The 13,150-nt window shown below is 37.9% G+C and overlaps 1 pseudogene; it reads right to left on the bottom strand.

Moving 5' to 3' along the window:
• The window catches only part of LOC145064385 (putative receptor-like protein kinase At1g11050), a 51,843-nt pseudogene that overhangs the window by 24,611 nt on the left and 14,082 nt on the right, over nt 1-13,150 (bottom strand).

Raw genomic sequence — 13,150 nt, 5'->3', positions numbered from 1 at the left:
TTATAAGTGTTAACCAATAATTTTCAACCACTATGTACAGACAGGGGCCAAACGTGAAACACCAGAGGACAGGACAATTTTGGCATTATAGCACTTCTGAAATCCAATAACCCTATGCAACCATTCAAACCAGATTCTTCGTACCACGAGTAGTTAAAAGATATTATAATAACACTTTTTATATAATATTTTATAATATATATTGTTTATAAGTTCATAATAACAATAATAAACTTCAACATAAGCTATACTTAGAGTAGGGTAAGCATATCTCACTTACCGTGGGTTTGGCTAGGAATCGGGCTCTGCGAGGATAGAACTTCCGAGCCAAAAGCTCTTCTTTTTGGAGCCTTCTGGCACTTTGGGACTCGTCTCTTAGCTCTTAGGAAGTACTAGAGGTTGCGAAAGGTTTAGAGAGAAGTTATAGAGAGAGAAAGGTTAAGGTGTGAGATTTAATGGCAGCCCTCTCACCCTTTTTATAGCTAGCCTGGTCCTCGGTACATTGGGCGTTTCTCCAAGGTACGCTGCGCATACCAGGGGGCACCTGTCATCATCCGAATGCGAGGTCGTGCTGTGCAACCAAGGGTCCAAATCATGCCACGTCATCCACTTCGCATCAGCCCACTTCCGACATCTAAATTCTGTAACTTTCTCATACGAGCTCCGTTTTCGACTTTCTTTATATCCACGCGTAGGTGGCGATGTACTCTACAACTTTCGTTTAGATTCCGTCGGCTAATTTGACTTTATTTTTAAAGTTATATTTTAACATTCTTGCATAAGTAAAGTCCGTTAAAAATTCATAACTTTGTCATCCAATATCCATTTTCGTCTGTGTTTTTATCGTTGAGCTCCTATTAATGAGATCTTAGTTTATCGTTTAGGTTTTGTCGGCTAAAAATGGTCGATATAGAATTTGAATTCCAGGTTGCACACTGTTATGCTAAATATTAGAAAAATCACAATTTCTTCACACAAAGTTAGATTTGGATGTTCTTTTTATGCACGTTCTTGGTTTAACGTATACAACGACTTCGTTTAGATCAATAAGGCTAAAAAGTATCTTATCGCAAACTCACGTTTTACGATTCCCGGTGTCGTGTCGGTTTTGCCGTAAAATTCGATGAGTCATAATTTCTTCATTATAACTCGGATTTTGGCGTTGTTTATATGTACGAAACCCTTGTGACATATACTATAACTAGGTTAAGATTATTTACTCTAAATAATCTTCTATCAAAAGTCATTTTTGATGCTTATTGTCTCCAAATTGACTAGCCCAAATCTGCGGGCGTTACAAAACTACTCGGTATAATAAATTGCTTGCCCAACAACTCATGAAGTTGAGATGACAACTCATGTATCTCTGGTGATGCCAATTGGTATGACGCCTTGGCAATCGGAGCCACATGTGGAACCAAGTTAATGTTGAACTCCACCTACCTCTCACGAGGCACAACAGGTATATCCTCTGGGAACACACAAATAAACTCTCTCACAACAGACAAATCCAAAACTGAAACCTCCTTCCTATCCTGGGTGTCAACCACATACACAAGATAACACATACACTCGTGTTGTGGATACCGTCAAGCCTTAGCAGCATAACAAAAGGCTGATCCAATCTTGGTACCCTCTCCATAAATGACCAGTTCTCCCCTACTTGGGGTTTGAACTACCACCCACCCTCGCTGTCAATCATCACACCAAACCTGCTCAACCAATCCATCCATACTATCATGTACACATCCCCCATGGAAATGGGAATCAAATTTATCAGACAAAGCACCCCAAAATCTCCAAGAAACAAACCTGATAAACACTCGATGCCGAAACCTGTGTTTGTTGGCGATAGAGCACTTCAATGTCTCCTTTCAACATCTTTAATGCCTTCATAATTGTAGGCCAAAAAGCAACAGTTAGATGAGCACACAAAACTCCAACAAGAACAAATCTCACCATATCCCCAGGGTTCGTAGTCTCCGAACTCATGGCATCTCCCAACAAATGATCCAAAAGCAACATGACATTCCCTTCCTTTGTAAGTGACGAAGCCTAGTCAGTAATCAAACGATGAAAGTCTAAGCAAGACAAGTCAAGAGCTTTTATCCCGCACATAATCTCCAATACAACAATCCCAAAACTGTAGACATCGCTTTTCTAAATCAATTGACCATAGATGGCATATTCTGGCGCTAAATAGCCATGGGTTCCCGCAACTCTAGTGGTTAGATGTGACTGCCCTTCTCTACTTTTCTTGGCTAATCCGAAATCTGCCACTCGAGCTCTCATATTGGCATATAGAAGTATATTTGTAGGTTTGATGCCTCTATGATAAATGGTAGGCTTCAGTCCATAGTGAAGATAAGCTAAACATTTAGCCACATCCAAGATTATGTTCTTTCTTTGAGACCATGTTAATCGTGTTTTTTCACTCATCGATGAAAACAAATGGTTGTCAAGATTCCCATTTGACATGTATTCATAGATAAGGAATCTTTGATTATCACACCCTCGAACCAGACGGCGGAAACGTCTGGGGGCTCGTGTGACTAACAAATGAATTATCATCACAATGAATACACATGAAACATAACACATTCATCACCAACATTTCATATTACAACCAACATTTTTCACATCAAGTACATTGTTATAAATACATAAGTTCAAATTATTAAAAGTAGGATATGTGATTTTACATAAAACAAAACCATACACACTTGAAAATCTTCCAGCTTAACGATTACCTGAGAATACAAGTTGTTTTGACAATGGTTAACATATATAATGTTGGTGAGTTCATAAGTATGTTTGAGTAAAAGTCTTTGTATCTTTCTTAAAAACCCAAAAAAATCCGATATTTTCTATAAAATGTCTGAAAATGATGTGAAAATCAAGTATAAATGCATGTGTGAATTTCATAGTTGTGATATATATATATATATACATATATATATATATATATATATATATATATATATATATATATATATATATATATATATATATACGAATGAAGTTCAGATTTCTTGTATTGTAAGGAAGTGATAATTGCATATGAATATTTCCCCAGAAAATCCGATATTTTCTGATTTATAATAATATCGAGGTTCTTGTATCGTTAAATAAGTTATTTTGTATTAACACAATCTAAGGGTTAATCTTCGAAATGTTAAATTGGTATTGAATCTCTATATAAGCCGTTATAATCATACATGATAATGACTAGGTTGCTTATCTTAACATTTTCCCAAATGCCGGTATTTGCTTAAGGTTTTGTCGCCCTAGACTGGCCTAGTCTAGCTGTAGCGAACAACTAAGGCATGAGGGATCACCACGTATAGATCTATACTCAAACTCTCGCTCTCCCTCCAGGAGACTCTGATTATAACTACAAGCTACGATCGTACACTCAAAGGTGCCAACCGACACGTCTCACTAGATTCTCAACCTTTCGTACTATGTTTAATGTTTACGAGTATGTGGTATGTTATCAAATCCAAAGGTACATGTATAAGTATACAAAGTTCAATAGTTATGTAAAGGTATAGTTACGATTTACTAAGCATGTGAATTTTAGTCCAAGCCCAATGAGCATGTAAATGGATCACAAAGGCCCAATGACGTGTAAGTGGGTAATTTGGGCCCAATAGGCATGTAAATGGACCACAAAGGCCCAATAAACATATGACCCATAATTTAAGCCCAAATTAAATGTGAATGGGTCGCAAGGCCCAATAAACATGTCATCGAAACATATTGGGCTTAATATACCCTTGAATGGGCCTTTAAGGCCCATTGACCATGTAAGATGAATATTAGGCCGAATAAAATTATTATCGATGTATTCCGTCCATTCGTATTGTTTCGTTGTTTATTTTAGCTCGTGGTTTACCAAATTTTATTATAAAAAGTCTCCTTTTTCATAAAACAACCTTTTTGGTCAAAAGCCTCAAATTTTCAATTAAGGCCCAAAGTTTGTAAAAATGACACTTTAGTCCATAATTTGTAAAAAATTGCAATTTTGTCCCAAATGTCTAGAAATTCACGGTTTTAGTCCAAAAATATATATTTTGACATTTAAGACCTTGTATTGTAGAAAAGTGCAATTTCAGCCCTTTGTTTGTAAAAATTTACACTTTCGGCCCAATTTGGTAAAAGTTACATTTTTAGTCCAATTTGAAAATAAATGTTATTTTCACCCCTAAATTTGGTTTATTTACATTTACGACTCAAATTTTTCTCAAATAATATTTTTAATCCCACAAACTTCACTTTTTTTGCATTTGGGCCCAAAACTGTGAGGCGCAAATGCTTGGGCCGTTAAGCTCGAATTTGCATTTTTGGCCCTTTGTAAAGTATGTTTAACATAAAAATACCTTTTTATACATGTAGGACCTATTTGGTCCCTATAAAAACATAAATGTCACTTTTTGCCCTTATCTTTTGTTTTCTTGACAAATTTGTCCCTTAACAAAGTTTTTGCCTTAATTTTTTGTATCTTAAACATATAACACTTTTAACTTGATAGTTTGATGTGCAAGGTGTCTTAGTTCATGGATCTTAACTCAATGTCATTTAAGAAGTCGTGATTTGCCAAGATATAACATATTTTTACAACATAAACTTAGAAATCACAAAAGACATGCATATAACACATAGATCTACACATTTTACTTGCATTCTCCCCCAAAAATCATGTAAAAACCGAAAACAAGGGGGTATGAACTCACCTTTGCTTGATGTTTCGGTTTTTGAAGAAGAATGGAAAGAGATGAAGTGATTTTGCCCTAGGCAAACTCCCTTGAGTAGTTTTTGAACTTAGGTGATTCAAGAAGTTGAAATCTTGAAGATTACTCTTGAAGCACAAGCAAAAATTTGAGATCTTTAATGAAAGAAGAGGATGATTTTAGAGATGTTTTGTAGAGAATTTTTGAGTGTGTGTGTTTGCTAGCTTACACTCAGCCGAAGATAAGAAGAAGAGAGGGGAGAGAAAGATGAGGTGACTTGCATGGAGATATGGGAGACCATGCATTGTTAGATGGTGAACAATATGGAGGTGGCATCTCCAAAGTCAACCCCCCCCTTTTCATTACTTTTTTTTGTTAATTGGTGTTGGGCCGATATTTTGGGCCAAGAAGGTAGGAATGGAATAGTTTCATCCTATTAAACTTTAGTTAGGATTTTTTGATCCTAATCATAAAATTTTCGGTCCATTGGGCCTTTAGGATAGTTCACGGCCCAATAGTATAGAATAATAGGTTCTAAGGTCCTTTAAGGTTAATTGGAGTTGTTATGGCCCAATAAGGCCCATTAGGGTTAGAATGAATCATTCTAGGCCCAAATGGTACAAAATGTTATAGATTTGTAAATTGGGTCCGTTTAGAATCCAAATAGGGTTTCCAAGCCCAAAATGGTTGAATTGGATGCTTATTGGTCCATTAGGCCCAATAAGGAAATCCCAGTCCAATATGGACTCAAACCGGGATTTTTAGGGTTTTCATATTCTTTGTTGAACATAAAAAGGTGAATTTAAATGAGCACTGAATGATATTTACTTAGATTATAGGTTTTACAATAGTTGAATGATTACACAAGAATAGAATTTCCTAGCTAAGATGCTAGTTGTGACATCATCCCCCCGTTAGAGGGAATTTCGTCTGGAAATTATTTTGAAAACTAGGTTTGTGAAGGAAAGAATAAGTGAGGGTACTGTTGCTTCATTTGTTCTTCACGTTCCCACGTGAATCCTGGTCCACGTTTAGCGCTCCATCGTACCTTCACAATTGGAATGCGACTTTGCGTTGTACGCTTCACTTCCCTGTCCATAATCTCAACTAGTTCTTCAACAAACAGGAGATTCTCGTTTATCTCAATATCTTCCAAAGGAATGACAAGGGTTTCATCGGATAGACACTTTTTTAGATTCGAGACGTCGAACACCGGGTGTACGTTGCTGAGCTCGGCGTGTAACTGCAGCTTGTAAGCCACTGGACCAATCCGGGTAAGAATCTCGAACGGTCCAATGTATCGCGGGTTCAATTTTCCTCGTTTCCCAAAGAGAATCATTCCTTTCCAAGGAGATACTTTTAACAATACGTGATCCCCGACTTGAAATTCTAATGGCTTTCGCCGTTTATCAGCATAACTCTTCTATCGGTCTCGCGATTCTAGAAGTCAAGCTTCGATTTGGACTATCTTTTTGGTCGTCTCACGGATGATTTCGGGTCCTGTAAGAGCACTGGCTGGCGATTGTCCTTTTGCTAGTTGAGTGTCACCTACCTCAGCCCAGCATAGGGGCGATCTACATTTGCGACCGTAGAGTGCTTCGAAGGGAGCAACCTCGATGCTCGTGTGATAAGTATTGTTATAGGTGAAATCGATCAGAGGTAAGTGGGTATCCCATGACTTGCCGAAGTCAATCAAGCAAGCTCAGAGCATATCCTCGAGTGTCTGGATGGTACGCTCACTCTGACCATCAGTTTGTGGGTGGTAGGCAGTGCTCATATCTAGTTGTGTTGCCATTGCCTTCTGAAGAGATTGCCAGAATCTTGAAGTGAATCTGATATCTCGATCCGAGATAATAGATACTGGCACTCCATGGAGTCTCACAACCTCCTTGAGATAGATTTGGGTCAGCTTTTCCATTTTTTAGGATTCTTTTATTGGCAGGAAATGAGCGGATTTTGTTAATCTATCGACGATTACCTAGATAGCATCCAATACGTCTACTGTCTTTGACAATTTATTCACGAAGTCCATAGTAATCCTTTCCCATTTCCACTCGGGTATCACTGGTTGTAGCAATAGTCCCAAGGGCTTTTGGTATTCCACTTTCACCTTGGCGCAAGTAAGACACTTGCCCACGAAAGTGACTATCTCTTCCTTCATGTTAGGCCACCAATATAGTTGCTTGATATCCAAATACATCTTATCTAACCCCAGATGAATAGAATATCGCATCTTGTGGGCTTCATGCATGATTACTTCTCTGAATCCCCTAACTTTGGGAACGCATATTCTATTCATGAAGTAGTGAGTTCCGTCGTCTTTAAGTTCGAGCTCCTTCTCCATTCCACGTAGTGATTCACTAGTGATATTCTCCGGCTTCAATAAGTCCAATTGGGCTTCCTTGATCTATGAGGCTATATGAGATTGGATGGTGATTGATAGGGTCTTCACACGACGACTTGAATACTCCTTTCGGCTTAGGGCATCGGCTACCACGTTAGCCTTGCCTCGATGGTATTTGATCTCACACTCATAATCATTTAATAGTTCGACCCATCTCCATTGCCTCATGTTTAGTTCCTTTTGATTTAGAATGTTCTGGAGACTCTTGTGGTCTGTAAAGATGGTGCATTTGGTACCATATAGGTAGTGCCTCCAAACTTTTAAGGCGAAGACCATCGCCCCCAGTTCGAGATCATGCGTGGTATAATTTACTTCATGAGTTTTCAGTTGTCTGGATGCATAAGCAATTACCTTCCCGCGTTGCATAAGGACACAACCTAAACCCTGATTCGAAGCATCACAGTAAACTATGAAGCCTTCGGTTCCCGCCGCTAAGGATAACACTGGAGCACTAAATAGGGCTTGCTTCAAGGATTGGAAGGCAATTTTTTGCTTCTCGGTCCAGTTTAAAGGTACGAATTTTTGTGTCAATGTGGTGAGGGATTTGGCTATCTTGGAAAAGTTCTTAATGAATATTCGGTAGTAGTCTGCGAGACCCAAGAATTGGCGAATTTCTGTTGGCGTTGTCGAAATTGCCCAGTTTCTGATTGCTTTGATCTTGGAGGGGTCCACATGTATTCCTTCCTGATTGACTTCATGGCCAAGAAAGTTTACGTTGCGGAGCCAGAATTTGCACTTGGAGAGTTTCACATATAACTTTTCGGCCCGCAGGGTTTCTAAATCTGTCGGAGGTGTTGGCTATGATCTTCTTCACTTCGATAGTACACGAGAATATTATCGATGAAAACTATTACGAATTTATCAAGAAGTGGGCGACATACTCGATTCATGAGGTCCATAAATGAAGCAGGGGCATTCGTTAGACCGAAGGGCATTACGACAAATTCGTAATGACCATAACGAGTTCGGAAAGAGGTCTTAAAAATGTCCTCATCTCAGACTTTGAGTTGATGAAACCGGATCTCATATCTATCTTTGAAAAGTAACTAGCTCCTTGGAGCTGATCAAATAGATTATCGATCCGTGGATGTGGGTATCGGTTTTTGATGGTGAGCTTATTTAATTCCATATAATCGATGTACATCCTGAAGGATCCGTCTTTCTTTTTAACAAAAAGAACCGGAGCTCCCCATGGCGAGAAGTTGGGTATGATGAATCCTTTATTCAGGGGTTCGCTTAGTTGGCTTGATAATTCTTTCATTTCAGTAGGAGCCAACCTATAGGGTGATTTGGAGATTGGAGTGCCTCCAAGCACTAGGTCGATTCAGAATTCGATTTGTCGTTCTGGGGGTATTCCAGGAAGATCTTTTGGAAACACATCCGGGAAATCATACGCCACTGGGATGTTGTGAATGCTCGCTTCCTGTTTGGTTTATCCACCACATGAGCAAGGAATGCGTGGTTCTTCTTTTGTAGAAAATTTTGCGCCTTGATACTCGAGATAAGGCTAAGGTTTGAGTTGGGTTTATCTCCATAGATTATTAGGGTTTTGTGATTAGGAAGATGAAGGCAAACGGCCTTCATGTGACACATAATATCGACATGATGGGGGCTTAACCAATCCATGCTGATGATCACATCAAAACTCCTAATATTTACTGGCATCAAGTTTATTTGGAAAGAGTGGTTGTTTATTGTTAACGTTGTCACACCCCCGAACCAGACGGCGGAAACGTCCGAGGGGTCGCGTGACTTTAATTGAATACCATCACAATGAATATACATGAATCATAACATAAACGTCACCATGCATCAATATATTACAACTGGAATTGTTCACATCAAGTACATTGTTTTAACACTACACATTCATAACCTAAATAGTTTGAGTACATTTACCAACATAACATCTAACATTACTTCTTATAATTCTTCCGCTTAACTGTTACCTGAGAATCCAAGTTATTTTGGAAAAACGTCAACATATGAAATGTTGGTGAGTTCATAAGCAATGTGATAAAAATGATTTGTGTAGTTTTGTAAAAACCCAGAAAATCCGATATTTTCCGAAAAGACTTTTGTTTATCAAAGTGTGAGATCCATAAGTTGATGCATGAATGATTTTAAAAACACAAACATACACACACACACACTCACACACACACACACACACACACACCTGAGAATCCAAGTTATTTTGGAAAAACGTCAACATATGAAATGTTGGTGAGTTCATAAGCAATGTGATAAAAATGATTTGTGTAGTTTTGTAAAAACCCAGAAAATCCGATATTTTCCGAAAAGACTTTTGTTTATCAAAGTGTGAGATCCATAAGTTGATGCATGAATGATTTTAAAAACACAAACATACACACACACACACTCACACACACACACACACACACATATATATATATATATATATATACACACACACACACACACACATGAAGGGTATTTTGTAATATTGTTATAAAGTTTCGAACGAGTAGTATTAAATTCCCTGGAAAACCCGATGTTTTCTGATGTTGACATGTATTCGTAATTACTGATTTTTGTATTGCCTTAACAAATGAGTAATGATTAATCCATATTATATACCGTCCTAATTTTGTCTACTTTGATTTCTCGTAAGCCTTAACAAATGAAGAGAAGGGGAGTATTATGTCCCACTATTATAGTAAGAACCTGAGGCTGTCGTGGATGCGAAAGACACAATGGTCCAACTCGCACTTGATTACTATGACCTTACTAGCTTTTCAAACGGGACACTTTGGCCCACTATCACACAAAGCTATTGAAAGTCCTTTTATAAAATATTGGGTCATTGAAGGCCCAATAACATATAAGCGTTGTCCCTTTAGGCCCAAAGATCATGTTGGTGGGCTTGCAAGGCCCAACAAGCATAACTTGAAACTCATAAGCCCAAAGTTTGTAGATTTATTCATTGTAGTCATCGCGTATCTATTGAAGTGTTTTGATTTAACGTTTGTTGTTTTGTATTGATTCGAGACCGAATCAATTCGTTTATGACGATATTTGGTATTGAAGGTGTATTTGTTTTTCGTTTCGTCGCTAGTCGAATATCTTGTATTTTATCTTAATAAATTAATTTGTTTAGAAGTATGACTTTGACCCTTTTCACTACCTTTCTTTTATCAAAATAACACTTTTAGTCCTTTATATAAAAGAATTTCATTTTTAGTCCTTAAAAACATTTTCTTGACACTTTTGTATCATACAGTTGTTGAAAAGACATTTTTAACCCAAATTATATTTAGTAAACAGTTTTCGCCCTTCCAGAATGGTGTTTCTCGGTTAGAACCCCAAATTTCGCAACTTTTACAGTTTTGGCCCAAAATACAAAAAAGTTTACATTTTTTTATCCTTTTTGGAGTCTAAAAGCATTTTTGACCTTAGAAATAGTTTTATTTCACTTCAAGTCCCCTGTTTTACAGAATATTACATTTCAGCCCCTTAAAAACTCCAATTTTCGCAATTTTGGGCTTGTTGGGCCGAAAAGCCCATATTTAGCCCAATAACTAAAATTTTTGCATTTTAAGTCCTTTAAAAATTTTAATATTCAGAAAAGGGATTATAAAAAATGTTTTGACTCATTTGACCCTCAAGAATCCGTGATTTCGCAGTTTTTACCCCAAGTTTTGTATTTTTAACATTTTAAGCCCTAAAATGAGTTTTATGTTAAAGTTTGTTCCTTATAACCTTATAAGCTATTTTTCTTGACTTGATTAGTGTAAAATAACTTAGATTATGTTTGTTTCCTTTCTCATGTCATAGATCTCGAATTATCACTCTTTTTGTTACATATTTATCTCAAAAACACATAATATCACACACATACATGCATAAAATCACACATAACATACACATACACATAGATCTACCCAATTTCTTGTATTCTCCCCCATAAAACATATAAAAACCGAAAATGAGGGGTACGAAACTCACCTTGAGTTGTAGTTTTGGTTTTGAAGAAGACTAGAAGAAGTTTGATGCTAATTTTCGATCCTAGCAAGTCTTCTTGGTAGATCTCGAGTTTAGTGGCGTAGATGATGTAAGATCAAAAGTTTGAATAGATTTAGAAGAGATTTTTGATGAAATGAAGTAGCTAGATTATGGATCCAAACATAAACTTACCTTGGATGATGATTTTTGTGGAAGAATCTCTTTGAAAACCCCTTAGATCTCGAAAATATGGAGAGGAGTGAAGAGTGTTTTCTTGAGAGAATTTTGAGTGAAGTGTGTGTGTGTGTGTGCGTTTAGGTTCGACAGAGAGCAAGAAAGAGAGGAGAGAAGAGAGAGTGAATGATGGGATTGTTGCATGGAGGCATGAGAAAAATGCATGGTTATCCCATGAACAATTGTGAGGTGGCATCAAAAGTCAACTCCTCTTATTGGGTTAGGCTTAGGCCGAGAATGGAGAGGGAAGAAAAGAAAATTTGGGCCTTGAATGCTTAAGTCCTTTTTATGGTTAAGTTAAGTGATTTTTGGCCCAATAAAAATCAAAAAATGATTTTTATGACCTATTAGGGCTAATATAAATTTGTTTTGGTCCAATAAGACCCATTAAAGTTAACCTAGTTTATTTTGGGTTCATAAGGCCCAAAAATGTTAAGTTTCATGTATATGGGTCCAATTAGGGCCCATTAAAGAATCCTAGTCCATAATGAACTCAAATTGGAATTTCAAGGGTTTCCAATTCTTTGATGACCATTTGTAGGGCTAGAATGAAGTTTTGTTGTTATAGAATAAGCATCATGCATGCTTTCATGTTATTGATTCATAGTTGTTATAAGTGTTGTGATTACAAGGCACCAAAATTTCTAGTTGTGACAAACGTACATCCTATATACCTATCTTTGGTTGTTTCCGTTTTTCCATTAGCCATTTCCACCGTAAAGGCTTTGTTGAGCTTATGTGGTTGTTGACTTAGCAAGTATTTGAATTTATTACTTCGCTCCGCCCCACTATCAAATAAGATGCATGCATATGAGTTGTTAAGTAGGAACGTACTAGTGATAACGGTTGGGTCCTACCCTGCTTCACCCTGAACAATTGTCAACACTCTCCTTACTGCTCCTGCCCCATGATTGTTCGCGTTGGGGCAGTTTCGCCTGAAATACTCGATTTTCTAACATCCATAACAGGTGTAGCTGGCTCCAGCATTAGTGTTTTTGTTGTTGTTATTATTGTTGTGTTGTTTGTCATATGGTTTTGTTGAAGCTGAGTCCTACAATACTTTGTTGTGTGGCCCTTCCGATTGCACCTTGTGCAACTCATCTCTCTACACTCCCCGTGATGGTGGAAGTTTCATTTGCCACACTTGGGAAGATTTCCTGAATACTGCTTGGGAGCATTTGGCGTGGATGAGGATGGAGCATGTGGTGTGGTGGTAGCTTGAGTTGCACCATGGACAGTCACAGTTTGTTGCTTATTGGATGATTTCGAGTTTTGTTTTCCCTTTCTCTTGTTGTTTTTACCTTTCTTTCTCTCTTCTTCCTTCTTAACCTCCGCTTCCACTGTTTTTGCACCCTTCTTATTGCCATGATCATACAGTTTCTTGGCCAGTCTTTGCACTATCAAATGTCTCAGGGTTTGCTGCAATGACATTCCCGTGGATAGGTGCATTTAATCCCCAGATAAACCTCTCAATCTTTTTCCCTTCTAAGGTGATCATTCCGGGACACAAAAGAGATAGATCACTAAACCTGGATATGTATGCGTCGATATTGGAGTTTTGAACCGTGAGGTTCCACAACTCTTGTTCCATCTTCTGAATCTCACCTCTAGGACAATATTTTGCCAACATCATCTCCTACAGCTCTTCCCAGGGCATCGCATTCGCCACCAGGAGTGTCATGGCCTCTACGTGGCCATTCTATTAGGAGAGGGCTTGATCACTGAACGTGCAGGCTGTGAACTTGACCTTACACTCATCTGGACACCCGCAAATTGCAAAGATGGATTCTACTTCCTCGATCGATCGCTTCAC

Source organism: Lactuca serriola, chromosome 7 (assembly GCF_051521515.1).
Source record: "Lactuca serriola cultivar US96UC23 chromosome 7, Lser_US96UC23_V15, whole genome shotgun sequence".
NCBI lineage: Eukaryota > Viridiplantae > Streptophyta > Magnoliopsida > Asterales > Asteraceae > Lactuca > Lactuca serriola.
The sequence above is the reverse complement of the archived record's forward strand: the minus strand, read 5'-3'. Positions and strand labels throughout refer to the sequence as shown.